Source organism: Lontra canadensis, unplaced genomic scaffold (assembly GCF_010015895.1).
Source record: "Lontra canadensis isolate GAN:19392208 unplaced genomic scaffold, GSC_riverotter_1.0 scaffold4, whole genome shotgun sequence".
Classification (NCBI taxonomy): Eukaryota; Metazoa; Chordata; class Mammalia; order Carnivora; family Mustelidae; genus Lontra; species Lontra canadensis.
Window position 1 is genome coordinate 23,357,320 of NW_022630998.1, and position 15,755 is coordinate 23,373,074.

The 15,755-nt window shown below is 36.9% G+C and overlaps 1 non-coding gene across 1 annotated transcript; it reads left to right on the forward strand.

The window, feature by feature from the left end:
- The first annotated feature begins 8,409 nt into the window (after positions 1-8,409).
- Positions 8,410-8,516, forward strand: LOC116864016. Its single transcript, XR_004381906.1, has one exon. It is a non-coding gene; the product is annotated as a U6 spliceosomal RNA (small nuclear RNA).
- The last annotated feature ends 7,239 nt before the right edge of the window (positions 8,517-15,755 follow it).

Consider the following 15,755-nt stretch of genomic DNA (forward strand, 5'->3'; position numbering starts at 1 on the left):
AGGGTCATGGGATCAAACCCCTCATCAGGCTCAGCACAGAGTCTGCTTGATATTCTTTCCCTCTCCCTCTGTCCCTTCCTCCACTCATGCTTTCTAAAATAAATAAATAAAATCTTTGAAAAACCCTATATTGAATTATAGCTTTACATATAATAAAATGTACCCATTCTAAGTGTACAGTTTTAACAAATGTATATACTTAGTGAGTATTCCAACACCCTTCCCGCAACCAAAGCCTCCCTAATGCCCTTTTTAGTCAGTTCTCTCTCTACACCCACCCTCAGCCAACTGATCTGCTTTCTCTCAGTTTTACTTTTTCAAGAATATTCTGTGAACAGTATGTATCCTTTTGGGGTCTGGATTTTTTACTTAGCATAAACCTTTTGAGGTTCATCAATGTTGTTGTATGCATGTATAACCAGTTCTTTCTTTCCTGAGTAGTATCCCGTTTTATGGATAGAACACCATTTGTCGATCCTTTCGCCTGCTGATGGGCATTTGGATGATGTCCCTATAGGGACTGTTATGAGTAAAGCTGCCATGGATATTTGTGAATAAGTTTCTGTGCAGTATTAATTTCTCCCAGAAAAATAACTAAAAGCAAATGCCTGCGTTATATAATTAAGTATGTGTTTAGTTTTTAAGAAACTACAAGCTACTTTCCAGAATGGTTGTATCATTTTGAATTGCCACGAGTAATAGAGCTGACCCTGGAACAATGTGGTTGTTAAACCCAAACCCCAAATGCCCAGTTGAAAATCTGAGTATAACTTTTGATCCCCCAAAACCTCACTACTAATAGCCTATGGTTAATAGCCTATGGTTAACCAGAATCCTTACCAATAACAAACCGTCAACCAATACATATTTTTATATGGATTATATACTGTATTCTTATAATAAAGATTAAAAAAATATATTTATAGTACTATACTATACTTACTGAAAAAAATCCACATATGAGTGGACTAGCATAGTTCAAACCCATGTTGTTCAAGGGTCAACTGTATAATACATTCACAGAGCGTTAAGTGCTACAGAGAAAAGTAAAAAAAAAAAAAAATATATATATATATATATATATATATGGCAAGTAGGTGTTATGTTGCTATTTACAGAAGATGGTAAGTAAAGGTTCCCTAGAAAAGAAGACATCTGAGCCAAAGCCTGAAGGAAGTAAAGGAGAATGCCATGAAAACATCTGGAGGAACAACATTCCGAAGGCAAAAAGAACAGCACAGGCAGAAAGGTATTCCTTGATGTGTTTAAGGAATATCAAAGAGGCCAAGGGATCTGCAACAGAGTGAGAGAGAAGGAAAACAAGAAAAGAGGTCAGAAAGGTAGGGAGCTCAGCTCACGTAGGGCCTTATAGGCCAATGAACTTTAGAATGAATGAAATGGGAAGTCACTAGATGATTTTGAGCATTAAAGGGACACAATTTATCTTATATTTTAGAAGGATCACTTTGATGTGGGAAACAGACTACAGCAAGCAAGCATGAAAGTAGATAGACCAGCAAGGATGTTATTATAATTGCCCAGACAGAAGACTAGACTAGTAGATAGTGAACCTGGAGAAAAGTGGTGGAATTCTGGACATGTTCTAAAGATAGAGCTGGCAATGTTGCCAATGAAGGAAAGAGTCCTGGTGAAAGCAGTCAAACCGAATCAGGTCAATCTAATTCTAATTCCATACTTCCTTTAAGTACAGGAAAAAGAAAAAGAGAGGTAAAAAATACAGTCTGTGTGGTTAACAACTGGCAACTAAGTTGAAACTCATGGTCACTGACAAAGTCAAACTGTTTTAATCACCCAAAATATCCTCAATCTAAATAGCTCAATGTGTCTGCCTGAAATAAGTTTAATGTTATGAAAAAAAAAATGTAATATACCAATTATAATACCAATTTATGAACATTGCAGAATTTGGGGCATATAAAAATACTTCTCTCAAGGTTTGGAAATAATAATAAAGTAAAACAAGAATCACAGCAATCCTATGAAATATGAGATGAACAACTATTAATCCTACTATTTCATAGGTTACAAATTTTAAGTCCAGATAAATATATGGGCCCTTTGGGCCAAATTCTAATGCACTGAGAAGTAGGATCAGTCTGCTGATTCTAAGTCTGGCCCAGATGCACTCCTTGATCAATTTCCGATGCCTACTTAAGACTGCCAATCTTTTCTGCCTGTTTTAAAGACATCAAATACCAATACCTTTAGTACCCAAGATACACATCCTGAAACACCAGTAGACGACTGTAAGATATTCTACAAGGCATTAGCAGATTTCAGAGAGCCCACCAAATGATAGCTCAACAAATCATAAAGAACTTAGAACTTGATGATCTTTATCAGCCACCCTAAGTATTCTGAAACATCTCATGCGCTTTAGCTGTATGGATTTCCTTTCCGTATATTATTCAATAGCAAAATCTGTTCAAATATATGTGTGTATTGCAGGTGGGGAGTTGAAAGGGATGGTTTCCAAATTCACAAAGAAAGAATATCTGTAAACACATTTAAACAAATCATGTTTGGAACTGTACTTTTTACTTCTCTGATGGTGACCATATAATTATATTCCCCCTAAAATAAAAAATAAAAACAAAAAAGAGAGGGCTATAGAATTAAATCTACCAAACATTTGGGTTGTGTGGATTCTTTTATTACACTGTAAATATTTTGCATATGTCTGGAGCAAGCACCAGTAATTAGGCCATAATGGCAATTTGTCACTCTTAAATACAACAGCTGTGTGTATTTGGAAAGATTAAGAACTAGATTGTTCAGTAATTCTGGGAGCCTTGTTTACCAAGCTAAGATGGCTAGCAAGAGTCTTACTGTTTACTTGGTATGATTTACTTGTTATTTTATTAAATATTTAAGACTGCATAGTTTAAAATTTTACACAGAAAGCTTTTTACCTAATTTTGAAGAGAATTAAAGGAGAACTATAAAGCTATAATTTAATTCTTTATAGTACCCCAAAACATGTCACATACAATTTGATATGTGATCATTTCTTTTTGTAATCAATTATGACCCATTACATCTACACACACACATATTTTAGTATTAAAATTTATCTTCTTGGTTATTCCTTGTAATTTTTCAGGAGGTAATATTTCTGTTTTATACACAAAGGTATAAATATTCAAGCTAAAAATCACATGAGAGTAGAATGAGTAGCAGAACATGATTGATTTTGTATTTACAGATCAGTGAGCCCCAAACATCTTTGTTTCTGGGCTGTTTTTCTGGTGAGCTGTTTGCTGTGTTTCCTGATGGAGAGACTCCAAATGCACATTTTATACAAATTTAAGTTCAGAGCAGAATAAATTGTTAGTGAGAATGAGCACCCCTTCCAAATAAAATCCAGGATTCAAAAACAAACATAACTGAGATTCACTGAAGATTTTGGAACATCAGCATAGACAGAATAAACTGATAAAATAATAAAGTTTGTTGGTGACTTTTCTGATTTTTGTTGTTCCAGTGTACATCATGTTCATTTTGCTAAAAAAAAAAAACCTCTGGAAAACTTACTAACCAGCAGAAATGTAAATTACAGATCTTAGTCATTGAAGTAACATAAATTAACATCACCCAGGTAGTAAATTTTAATAAAACCCATTTTAAATTGGAACAGATAAGCCCATTTGGAAACTGCTGTCAGTTATTCAACTAGCAAAGGCACTGAACATCTATTCTATGTCCATCAGTGGTCTAGGCTGATGAAGAGATATGAGAGAGTACATAAAACGTTCTCTGCTTTCAAACGACTTATAATCTAGCTCTTAGTGACAATTCTGTTTCACAATGGTAGATAAAAGCTTTAGATGTTCCTTGATATTCTTAAGAGAACCAAAATCTGTCAGAATCACATGACTTTTCTGTGAAATACCATGTACATACTGAAAACATCTGCTGTAAACAGCTTCCTTATTATACTGTATTCAGTGAGTAAAGATTCCATATACCTGTTCGAAACACCTCACTGTGGAAGAAGCCTAGACCAACTAGGTGAGAACTACTCCACCCTCAGAAAAGAAAAATAATATTGGTTCTGCCTCCTGGTGCTGGCAAGGAACACATGAGATAATGAATATGCAAGGGCACACTGAAGATTTCCAGTCTATTTCTAAACAGACTGCTAAAGCATCAAAGAGCCAAGCATATAATTGAAGCAATTAAGCTTTAGGAAAACAACTTAAAAATAAAATTCGACTAAAAAAATTAAATTTGAGTAATTATTCAACCTTGTTGGACACTCTGCCCAATCATCTCTCCTCTTTTCTACCCAATCTAACTGCTTTCTCTTTATCTTTTTCTTTTATTAAGATTTTATTTGGGGGGCACCTGGTGGCTCAGTGGGTTAAGCCTCTGCCTTCAGCTCTGGTCATGATCTCAGGGTCCTGGGATGCAGCCTGGCATCGGACTCTCTGTTCAGCAGGGAACCTGCTTCCCTCTCTCTCTCTGCCTGCCTACTTGCAATCTCTCTCTCAAATAGATAAATAAAATCTTTAAAAAGAATTTATTTTTAAATAATCTCTACACCCAATGAGCCAAAGGCAGACACTTAACTAAGCTTCTAACTAACCAAGTGTCTAACTAATTAAGTGTCTAACTGACTAAGCCACCCCAGGCATCTCTTAGCAGAGATAATTTCATAAATTCTATAAAGTTAAATTTATATTATTGTGATGTACTTGAAAGTTGCCCTTTTGAAGAAGTAACTGTCAAGGTAAATGAACTAATATTTTTATCATCAAAAATAGAATGTGATCTATAAGAAAAATAGTTTTTAGAGCTTGTTCATTGTTTATATGCCATGAAAAAGCAATTTATGAAACACAGAGAAAAACATTTTAGTCAAAATAGATGTAAAAATAAAGTAGCCTACATTAGTGAAACAATCTATTGAATTCAAAATATGAAGAAACTATGTGCAAAATAATAGGAACTTTCTAGGGAGGAGAGCTTTTTCTGAGTCGGTTTAAAAATCGCATAAACCTCTATAAAAGTTAATAACAGCTGAGTAAAATTATGAGAGCCAAACAGGAGTTAACTGTGGTTTGCTCAATCTTAACCATTTTAAAAGATATCTATCTTCAGATATTTCATATAAACCCAATACCTATAGCTTTAGAGTACTTGCTGTAATAGCTAAAATAATGACAAAGATTACACTTCTAAGTAAAAACAAAGGTCAAGGGATGCCTGGGTGGCTCAGTCGATTAAGCATCTTCCTTCAGCTCAGGTCATGAACCCAGGTTCCTGGGATCAAGTGCTGCATCTAGCTCCCTGCTCATTGGGGAGTCGGCCTCGCCCCCTGCCCCTCCCCCCACTTGTGCTACTATGTGCGCGCGCATGCGTGTGCAATCTCAAAAGTTCAAAATACGGTACTCATGTTTGCTTGCATTCTATAATCTCATCAAAATGAGAGAAAAGTGATTTTAAAAGAATTCATAAGAACAAAGGACAGAAGAAAAGTCAATACAAGAAAATTTTAAGAAAGTGAAAAGCAGACACAGGAGTATGAACTATTAATACTTTAGAAAGCAACCATTGGAAAAGTCAAGAAACTAATTTACATTTCACATTTCCTAAAGCCTCCAAATTGTTGGCAATGGGTACTTTTGAACTGTGAGGCTACGAGCAGGCGAATGAGGGAAAGTGTTTATAGGGAGCAATTTGACATCTCCCCACCTCAGAGCTCTTCCCCTACTCTGTATGATGGATCTACTGTGCAAGTGGATATATAATGGCAGGTTTATACTAGAGAGGATCTGTGAAACCGAGGATACTAGACAAAATCAAAGCTACATGTGCCATGCTAAAAACAGTGGAATTCAGTGAACTTTAATTTATGGAATCCTAAGTGCAGCTATCTTGTCTTCCTGCACTTGGTTCCTGTAATGCCTGCTTCCAGCCTCTACCTCCTATGCCTAGGAATGTGAAGTCATGTCTGGGGAGTCTGATCCAAGAAAACCTAGAAATCCTGACAATCAGGGTTCCGTCAGTGAAGAAGACCACCCAAATCAACAATCAAGGGCCAAGCCCCCGTCACCATAGTACACCTATGCCTAGAGGTACCCAGAGCTTCCCAGAGCCATCTAATCTCCCCAGTCTTAGAAAACCAAAGGTCATTGGGTATCTGAGGACAGCTTCTGTGTGAAAGACAAAGATAGAAACAAGCAGAGAGAGGTAACCCTGAAGAGATGAACATAGGAGAGGGGGAAAAATGGAAACACTATCTTCCATATCCCAGAGACCAGAGAGTGTGGTATCCACAGCATTAGAACAGCATGATTATCTACCACCTATCTAAAGAGAACAAAAAGAGATCCTAAAAATTCAAAAATGAGAGTAGAAATTTTTTGAAATAAAAAATAAAAATAAAAGGGCTGAAAGATAAATAGCTGAGAGGTGCCTGGGTAGCTCAGTCGGTTAAGCACTTGACTCTTGGTTTTGGCTAGGGCAGTGTCAGGCTCCATGTTCAGCATGAAGTCTGCTCAAGATTATGTTTCCCACTCCCTCTGCCTCTGTCCCACCCCCCTTTTTGTGCATGCATGCTCTCTCTCTAAAATAAATAAACACATCTTTAAAAAAATAGTTAAGCTGAGGAAATCTCTCTGAAAGTAGAGCAAAAAGATAATGAGAGGATAACAATACAGAAACGATTCAGAAATCAAAGGACTAAGAGGATCAGTCCAAGAGGCCTCATATCTGAGTAATTGTAGAAAGGGAGATAAGCAGAAATGGAAAGAAGAAAATAATCAAATAAGTAAATCAAGAACATTTGGCATTAAAAGATAAGAGTTTCTACATTAAAAGGGACTGCACCAAGTGCCCATAGCAAAGATTTCTAAATATTCCAGTGCTTTTGGGAGGGCAGGAGGAAAGGGCAATTTCAGGCACTATTTCTGGATAATATTTATATTGCTGCTTCTTGATTTTGCAGAATTAGGCATTACCTACTGACTTCCAAACTTGGTAGATGTAGATTTAGTATTGCTTTGCCATTACCCCTCCATAGGTCTCTCTCTTATTATCCTCACACATCCACCTCATATAGTTATACCACAATTTTGGTTAAATCAATTTTCAATATTTACATTGTTATGACAATGTACAACTATTCACAGCAGAGCTATGTAATATTTTATGACTTTTTCCCCCTTCCTGCACGGTCCTGGAGCTTTTTCTCAACAGCTCCAGGAAAAGAATCAGTCTCTTGCTCAGGAGAATGTGCTACCCTTTCTGTTCTCCTGAGTCATCACTTTAGCTAGGGGTGAAGTCAAGTTTTACCTGAGCGTCAACGCTCCAGAAGAGGGCAAAGAGTCTCCGCAAACAAATAAGACAAGCTGAGAAAAATTTTAATGCATTTTACATTGACATCTGTAACAACAGCGTAGTTCAAACTCAAAACATACTAGAATTCTGCAGGCTAGAAAGGACAAGAATAAATGACACCTCTGGGTGGAGGAAACATTATATGAACCATGTATGTTTCATATGATGAAACATTATATGAAAGCATAAAACTGTCCAGGGGTAATAGTATTATGATTTTAGAGCTAATTCAGGGATGTTGTACTGATATTCGAGCAGCAGAAATGAACATATTAATCAAAATTAAGACAAAATGAATTTATGGCATCTTTTAATATCACCAAACATGTTTATTTTTGTTTTTAAGTAAGCTCCATGCGCAGCGTGGAGCCCAACACAAGGCCTGAACTCACAACCCTGAAATCAAAACCTGGGGTGAGATCAAGAGTTGGATGCTTAACCTACTGAGCCACCCAGGTGCCCCACAAACATGTTTTTACTCAGTTCAGCTGATTTTTAAATGTTATTTAATATTATTTATTGATAATATTATATATTATATTAATATAAATATTAATTACTTAATATTATTTTTATGAGTATTGTGAACCTACAAACCTATTAAGTGAGGCAACCAGTGACTATATGAATTAGTGTTTAGGTTATTCTATCACTGTGTGAGACTTTATCTAAACAATTTTGGTCTCTCTCTCTCTTTTTTCGCTTCTGGGGCAGAGGGAGATGAAGAGGAAGAATCTTAAGCAGGCTCCAGGCCCACTGCAGGGCCTGACCTGGGTTTACTTTCATGACCCTGAGAGCATGACCTGAGCCGAAATCAAGAGTCGGACACTTAACCGACTGAGCCATCTAGGTGCCCCAAAAACAATTTTGGTTTCTAAGGAGGCAAGACATCTTCATTTTCCCTTCTTTTTTGGTAATATACGTCTTTTAGCAAATTAAAAGTTCTTAGCTGTACATCAAAGTTTTTGCACTATAATAGGATCAAGAGTGTTAACTGAAGGAAAAAAAAAAAAGTACCAGCAGAATTTCAAAAGTAATGAACAGGTGCTTGCTTCAGCAGCACAGATACTAAAATTGGAACAATACAGAGAAGGTTAGCATGGCCCCTGCACAAGGATGACACACAAATTCATGAAATGTTCTCTGTAAAAATAAAAATATATATAAATAAAATGAACAGCTCCACAGTTCAGATACCCTCTTAGTAGTGTTTTCCACCAATCCTTAGTGTTGCCATATTTATATTTGTTTTATGATTCTTTTATTGGTTTCTCTGCAGTGTGGCTATATTTATCTAAGCTTACAACTAAAAATGTTCATGATGCATTTATTTACCAGTCTTATGAGGACTATGATGACCACTTTTAGTTTATGAAAATACAACCTTGCCATTTGCAAATAATGATAATGACAATAGTTAACAGTAAGTCTCACAAAAGCTTTACGAGTTAGACACTATGATTATTACCAGTATACTGATGAGGACACTGAAAAAGAAGATTTAGAAACTTAAGCCAATACTACTAGGTAAGAAGCCAGCTGGTCTGAACCCAAAGTCTACACAAGGTAATAAACTGTAAGACAGCATCGGTCGGGGTGTGACAGCCTGCCTACTTCTAATAATACCTGAAAAATAAGGACACCAAGATGCACTTGGTACAGCATACAGAACAAGCCAAGAGGTCTATAATTTGACAGAAAAGGTCATGTTGTGGTGATTTGTAAGTGAAAGAGACAACTTGAGTCCGCCTGCTTAGTACTATAAGTATGATAAACTATAAGTAAGTTGGTAGGGATCAGAGGCCCCCCACCCCATGGAGAACATTTCTTACAAATCTGGAGGAAGAGACTGTTCTATTAGTGTGCTGTCACTCATTCTCTTCTGCCCTACCACCTGCCCTCCCAACTTTCACTGTTTAAAAAGTTTTCTTAAAATATTTTATCATAATATGCATGAAGTATGCAAAAGATATAGAGAATAACAAAACATGTACGTACCCATTGTTCAACTCCTAAGTTCTGACATTTTGCCCTATTGGCTACTTTTTTGGGTCATTTAAATTCTGTGACAGGTTGGAGTTTAAAGAGTATATAGAACAGAACTGTATGGCTTAAAGAGTAATAACATGCATACTTAGATACCTTCCAGCAAACCTGAAAAATAAAGCATTACTCCTACCTTCACAGCCCCTCTTTGTTTGCCTCTCAAATGTTGACAGTTTGAGCAAATATAATTCCAAGTTGAAATAACTTTACCGCAGAATTTTGAAGGCATTGTTCCATTCCCGTTTGGCGTCCAGGGTTGCTGTTCAGACATCTGATGCCATTCTGCTTCTCTGGCCTTTGTGTCTTAACCTGCTTTTCATCCTCTATGGAAGCTCTTCACCTTTGGTGTTTTGAAATTTTACAATGATGTATTTTGTTGTGAGTTTATTTTTATAAAATAAAAATGTTTTTATAAAATAAAAAATGTGTTGAGCATGCTATGAGATTTTCAACCTGGAAATTCCTGAACTTCTGCTCTATGAAATACTATTTTATTACTTTTTTGCTGTTTGTCTACATTCCCTCTCTTACTTAAATTTTGGATATGGTGGGCTGGTGTCTTAAGTTCCTTTTATTTTCTCTTATTTTTTTTTTTATCTCTTTGCCTTTTTGCTCTACTTTCTAGAATTAAGATTTTCTTAATTCTACCTTTAAGTTTTTCTAATTTCTGTTATGTTTATAATTTTCAGTGGCTTCTGTGAGATAATATATTGTCTCTGTCCCTGCTTCCTGGCACAGAACTGCTTAGGAAACTGATAAGGGCACCAGGAGCATCTTTTGTTCTAATGAGGTGACTCTAGGGGGGCTGCTGGATGCCAAGCCTAGATCAGAAGTTTGAAATTTTCAGTCCTACCCCCACATTCCAAGAGATGGGAGGAAAGCTGGAAATGGAGTTAATAACTGATCATGTCTACATGAGGAAGCCTCCATAATCCCAGTTATATGGGATTATAGTTATATGGGGGTACAGAACACTTACAGGTTGCTGAATATATCCATACCAGGAGAGTGATGTACCCCAAAATTACATAGGGAAAGACGCTCTTGCTCTCAAAACCCTCCCAGAACTACTCCTACGTATCCTTTATCTATATCCTCTATCATATCCTTTAATAAACCTATAAACATGTCTCCCTGAGTTCCAGAAGCGGCTCTAGCAAAATAATCAAACCTGAGGGAAGGTCAGGGGAACCACTGATTTGTAGCTAAATCTGACCAAAACTGTAGGTAAACTGGGGACCCACTACTTGTGATTAGCATCTGAAGGGGGGGAGGGGGCAGTCCTGTGGAACTGAGCCTGTTACCTATGGGATCTGATACTCTCTCCATGTAGATAGTGTAAGAATGGAGTTAAACTACAGGACACCCAACTGCTGTCGCGGAGAATTGTTCGGTTTGGGGGAAATCAGCACGCATCTAGTGACCAGAAGTCTCAAAAGTGACACAAAAGAAGTGCTCTGTGTGAGTGGTAAAGGAGAAAGGCTCAGAAGGGGAAAACGGGGTTCTTTTTCTTACACAGCTCCTTTTTCCTGTCCTTTTAATAAAGGATCATATCCTTTTACGGCTGCACTATCTTATTTATTGCTCTGACTGTATAAAATGACCTAAAAACGTATTTTTCTCCTCTTTGTGTGGCCTGGTTTCTTGAGAATGCTTTTTTCTGTTTCTTTGTTTTAGGTCTGTTTCTGATATTCCTCAAAACCTCATAGTGATCCCTGGCTGCTAGCTCTCATTTAACAATGAGCCGTTAAAAAGACATTTGGAGATCCACATCCATGCATGGGCTTACTGACCACAAGCTTACTTCAAGCTGTTTTCGTTAAACCATTTCATTGGGGGAACTGCTAGTATCTGTGCCTACGGATGCTTGTGAGTAAATGGAAGATCCCCCCCGGGAAAGTCTCTTCCTTTCTCCTTCCTTGCCAGTAAAACCTGATTGCTAAGGTTTCATAGCCAGGAGGCTGGTGGAGGAAGGGCGGTATCTCCACAGCCAGTATGTACACATTTCATTTAACTGGTTCTGTTCTCACTGTGGTAGCTAGCTCCGCTCTCAACTGTGCCCTGAGACCTCCAGCCAAGAAACACTGTGTTCTGCCCTTCTGAGGGCTACACTTCCAATGCTCTGCTGAAGGAGAAAAATGGCAATCCCCTGGCGATATGAGTTACAGGCTTTGGGTATCTAATTCTTCAACACGGAGTCAATTCTCCTTTTTTAGGCCCAACTTTATTCCCATTTCCAAAATCCTCACATACTGCCACGGCCAAGCTTTTGGTGGGATCTGAGGTATATACTGGGTTGTTTTTTCTACTTTCTCTACTGTCATAGAGTAGGAAGCTTCTTGAGTTCTGCTAAGTCTCCAACTAGTTTCAGATTCCTTGTCAGACTTCTCATTCTTTTTGTTCTTGTTAACAAACCTTTGTTTTTGTTCTTGATCTACAGTTTAACTATGACAAGTTTAGGGATGGATTTCACTTATCTTGCCTGGAGTTCCTTATGTACCTGACTGTGAAGATTTGTATCTTTTATAGTACTAGCATTTACTTTCAGCTACACTTAAATGTAAATATTTCTATCTACTACTAGCAGTTTTAATGTACATATCACTGTGCAGAATTCTGGAAAATTTCTTCAATCATCCAGGCTACTCATTCATTCTTCAGCTGTATCTACAAACTGCTTTCAAATTGTAGGTAGAGTTTCTAATTTTTAATTATTCTATATCTTATTTCTAGAATTTCTATTTAGTTCTTTAAAAATAATTTATTTAAACATATTAAACATGCTTATTATCATATACTCCATAACCTATAATTTCAATATCTATGGCCTTTCATTTTTGTGGTGAGGATACTCTGTTTTCTTGTTTTTGTTTCTCCTACTCATAGTGGCTTGCTTTGTACTATGTTTTGAGATTTTTCATTCTGTACTCTTGTTCCTTGGAAATGTATTTGTGAGAATTCTTTGAGACTTGGATTTAAAACACCTGCATTTTTCTATCCACTCTACCAAGGAATACTGCCAACCCATAACCACATTAATGTAAATCTTTAGTTTGGGCATTTTGAGCCACATACAGAGTATCAATTCTGACCCTAAACTATCCTGAGGTTAAATACCATCAAGACTTCCTACCCTTACCCAGAGTTAATGCAAAGGGAGGCAGGTTTCTTTACTATTTCCTTTTTTCTTAGTTATCCCATTGAGAGACTTTTGCCCTTGTTGAGGGAAGGTCTTAAGAATTTCTATAATGAATGGTCCTCAAGTTTATCTTTTACCACTTACAGTAAGCCATTAAATCTGAAACTGTTGACCCTCTAGAATTAGATCATGATCTGCCATGCACTTCCCCACAGAGGGGAGGAAATTAACTGCCTTGTTCAGTAACATGGCCCTCTTCCGTAGTTCACATTATCATAAATCAGATCACCTGAGTTGTAAGCAAACCAGAGATGATCTCTAACCTTAACAAGCTTTATGTCAAAGACATATAAAATATTTAAAAACACACAAAAATACACAAAGAAATTACAGCAACTATGGCAGTGTACCCAGCCTGGCTGTCCTCGTTTACCCCTCAGCTGCACGCTGACGAAACATTCACTCCCTGCTTGGCAGCTGGAGCATTCTTAGCAGCCAGAGTCCAGACATGCACACATTTAGCTCCTCAATGCTGCTCCTGATTGACAGCCCCCAAAATGGAAATCTCTGGAAATTTGGTCATTTAGAGTCTAAAGCAAAGTATATTGTTCCCTTTCCCAGTCAATGTTAGTCAAGTGCATTCCTCTACCACACAGCCTTAAAATTGCATGGTGCTATAAGCATGGATTTTTCCACTGAAAGAGGAAATCCTACCTCTAATGTTAGTCTCTTTCTCAATGACCCCAAGTGCTAGAGAACAGGATTGCCACCTTTGGAGACACAGTACCGTAGTGAGCTGCTACAGAAAACAACCTTACAAAGGAGGTGAACTTCTTAGAGGAAAGGGGGGCATCAATTTTTTGTTTTTCTTCCCTTTCCTGATACAACTTAGCAGAGAAACACAAATTTGTCGGTGTGGATCTCTTGGCCAATGTGGTTATATATACACCCCACAAAATCACCCAAACTCTCTTCCTCTTCTCTTTCCCTGGAACAATTTTGCACCTCCCATTCCAATTCTAATGTGTTTATATGTACAACTTGATAAGGTGAGTTTATCATTTACATGAAAATCCAAAAGGCCAACTGTAAGACACAGATGGAGAAAAGGTAATAGTTCTACTAGAAATCAACTGTAATGTAAGAAGTGGGAACCTTCAAAACATCAACATTCATCAAACTCTGGTCTGCTTACAACTCAACATTCATGAAACAGATAAAAAGAGAACATTCAATGGACATTTCATACTATAGCCTAAATATGGGGGAAGGCTCTAGAAAACAGGATCTGAAATATATGTGGTTTTCCAGCAAATGCTTACAAACTGCTTTGAATTCATAGTATTTAAAAAAAAAAAAAATCTGCGTTTCAGTTCTAACTAGTCACATATCCCAAGCTTGCTTTCTTTCCCTGTGTAAGATGGGGATAATTCCAATAAGCCTAGAATCACTAAACATCTTTAAAATGAAAAGTATTATTATTACTATTAAACTCAGATCCTTTGAGATAAGACCAATAAGAGTTTTAAACTAGCGACTTTGATACAAAAAAAAAAAATTCTTGCTAATCTGTGAGAAAAATCATCTAAAAATCTGGGGGGTGATGGGCCAATATAATTAAATGAAGACATTTTTCAGATAATTTTAGAGGAGATCTATAGATGGAAATAATGAAATATATTAATGCCTGTCTAAAAATGTGATGGAACACCACAGATATTCAGTTTTGGCCTACCTCTGATTCATAGTTCAAATAATTAATAGTTTAAATGAAAGTATCTTGTAAATTTCTGTTTAAGTATGATAATGGCTTAACAAACGTTTTCTGACTTTTTTTCATTGCCAGTTTTTTCATTGCCAGCTCAGCATATGCAATATTCTGTTTGCGCGGCTCTGTCTGCATGCTGCTATCAGTGATGCTTACTCAAAGGCCACAGTCAAGCATTTCTTCTCTCCCAAGCATGTACAGGGGCTACAACCTGAAGGTCACACCTATCTGTGCAATGACAGAAAACTGTGTGATTTCATGTGTAATTTATAAAATGAACTTTAATATATTATGTAATATTTTGGAAGTTTAAAATGTTACTATTTCTGTTAACACTTGTTACTGGGGATTTTGTATTAAATTTCAAAATAGCTCAGTTTGAGTTATGTTCAAGACAAACAGACTTTGTCCTTCAACAATGAAAACAACCCAATGTCGTTATAATTAAATATTGCTATGTTTATAATACTTTTGATGTTAATCATGTGCTGGCCAGCTGACACTCAACTGGCTAGTACATCCATGCAGGGATGCCAAGAACAAAATTTCATAAAGCCTTTACCTCTCAATGAAAAGTAATAGTTGTTTGTTTTTTTTTTAAGATTAATTAAGAATGGATGGGGGAGTAGAATGTAAACACCAGGAATCTGTTGTTCAAATAAATCTTTCATTCTTTTCTTTGAGGTGTAAAATTATCATTAATAACCATTACTGTTGATACTAAGGAAGACTGCATCTTGGGACTGTCTTGTTTAGAAACTAGGTCCCAGATTCATTTATATTATGTCCAGTATTCTCAATGATAGCCTAAAAAGCTATGTGAAACCGTTAAACAAGAGTTTTAACAGGTCAAATTTTATGTGCCTTCCTGTGGATAGAGGTCTGTTTTGTCAGTGGATGCCAGAGGTGGCACAACCTGATTCATGAGAACCAACCATGAGCATGTGTTCGTAACTCCACTGTCAATGATGTCACAGTGATAGTTCAAAATCAGCTACAGTAGGACTACTTATACCACAAAAATGGGACTACACTGTAAGTCAGGTCTTTTTACTCTAAAGAGCCAGCTATTAAACGTTTTCCAGCATATCACTATATAGGGCAATGGGTAGGAAGGGGCGCGGGGTGGGGTGGGGGGAGTGGGGTGGAAACATGATTTATAGAAAGGCAATGGAATCTGGAAGAGGATTTCAGAGTTTGCTAGTCAGAGTTAGAATTGGAAAATACTATTCAAAGTGTCATGTATTTGAAGAGTATTTTCATCTTTTGTGAGATCAATTAGTTTTGGAAAATTTAGAAGCAGCCTACTAGGAATTTTAAGTTACAGGAAGTCTGGCAGCATCTAGTGCATTTATAAAAGGGATATGTAATACAATCAAATGAGTAGCTGATCAAGTATCTTGGTTCTAGCCTGCTCCGGGTTATCCTAATTTGAAA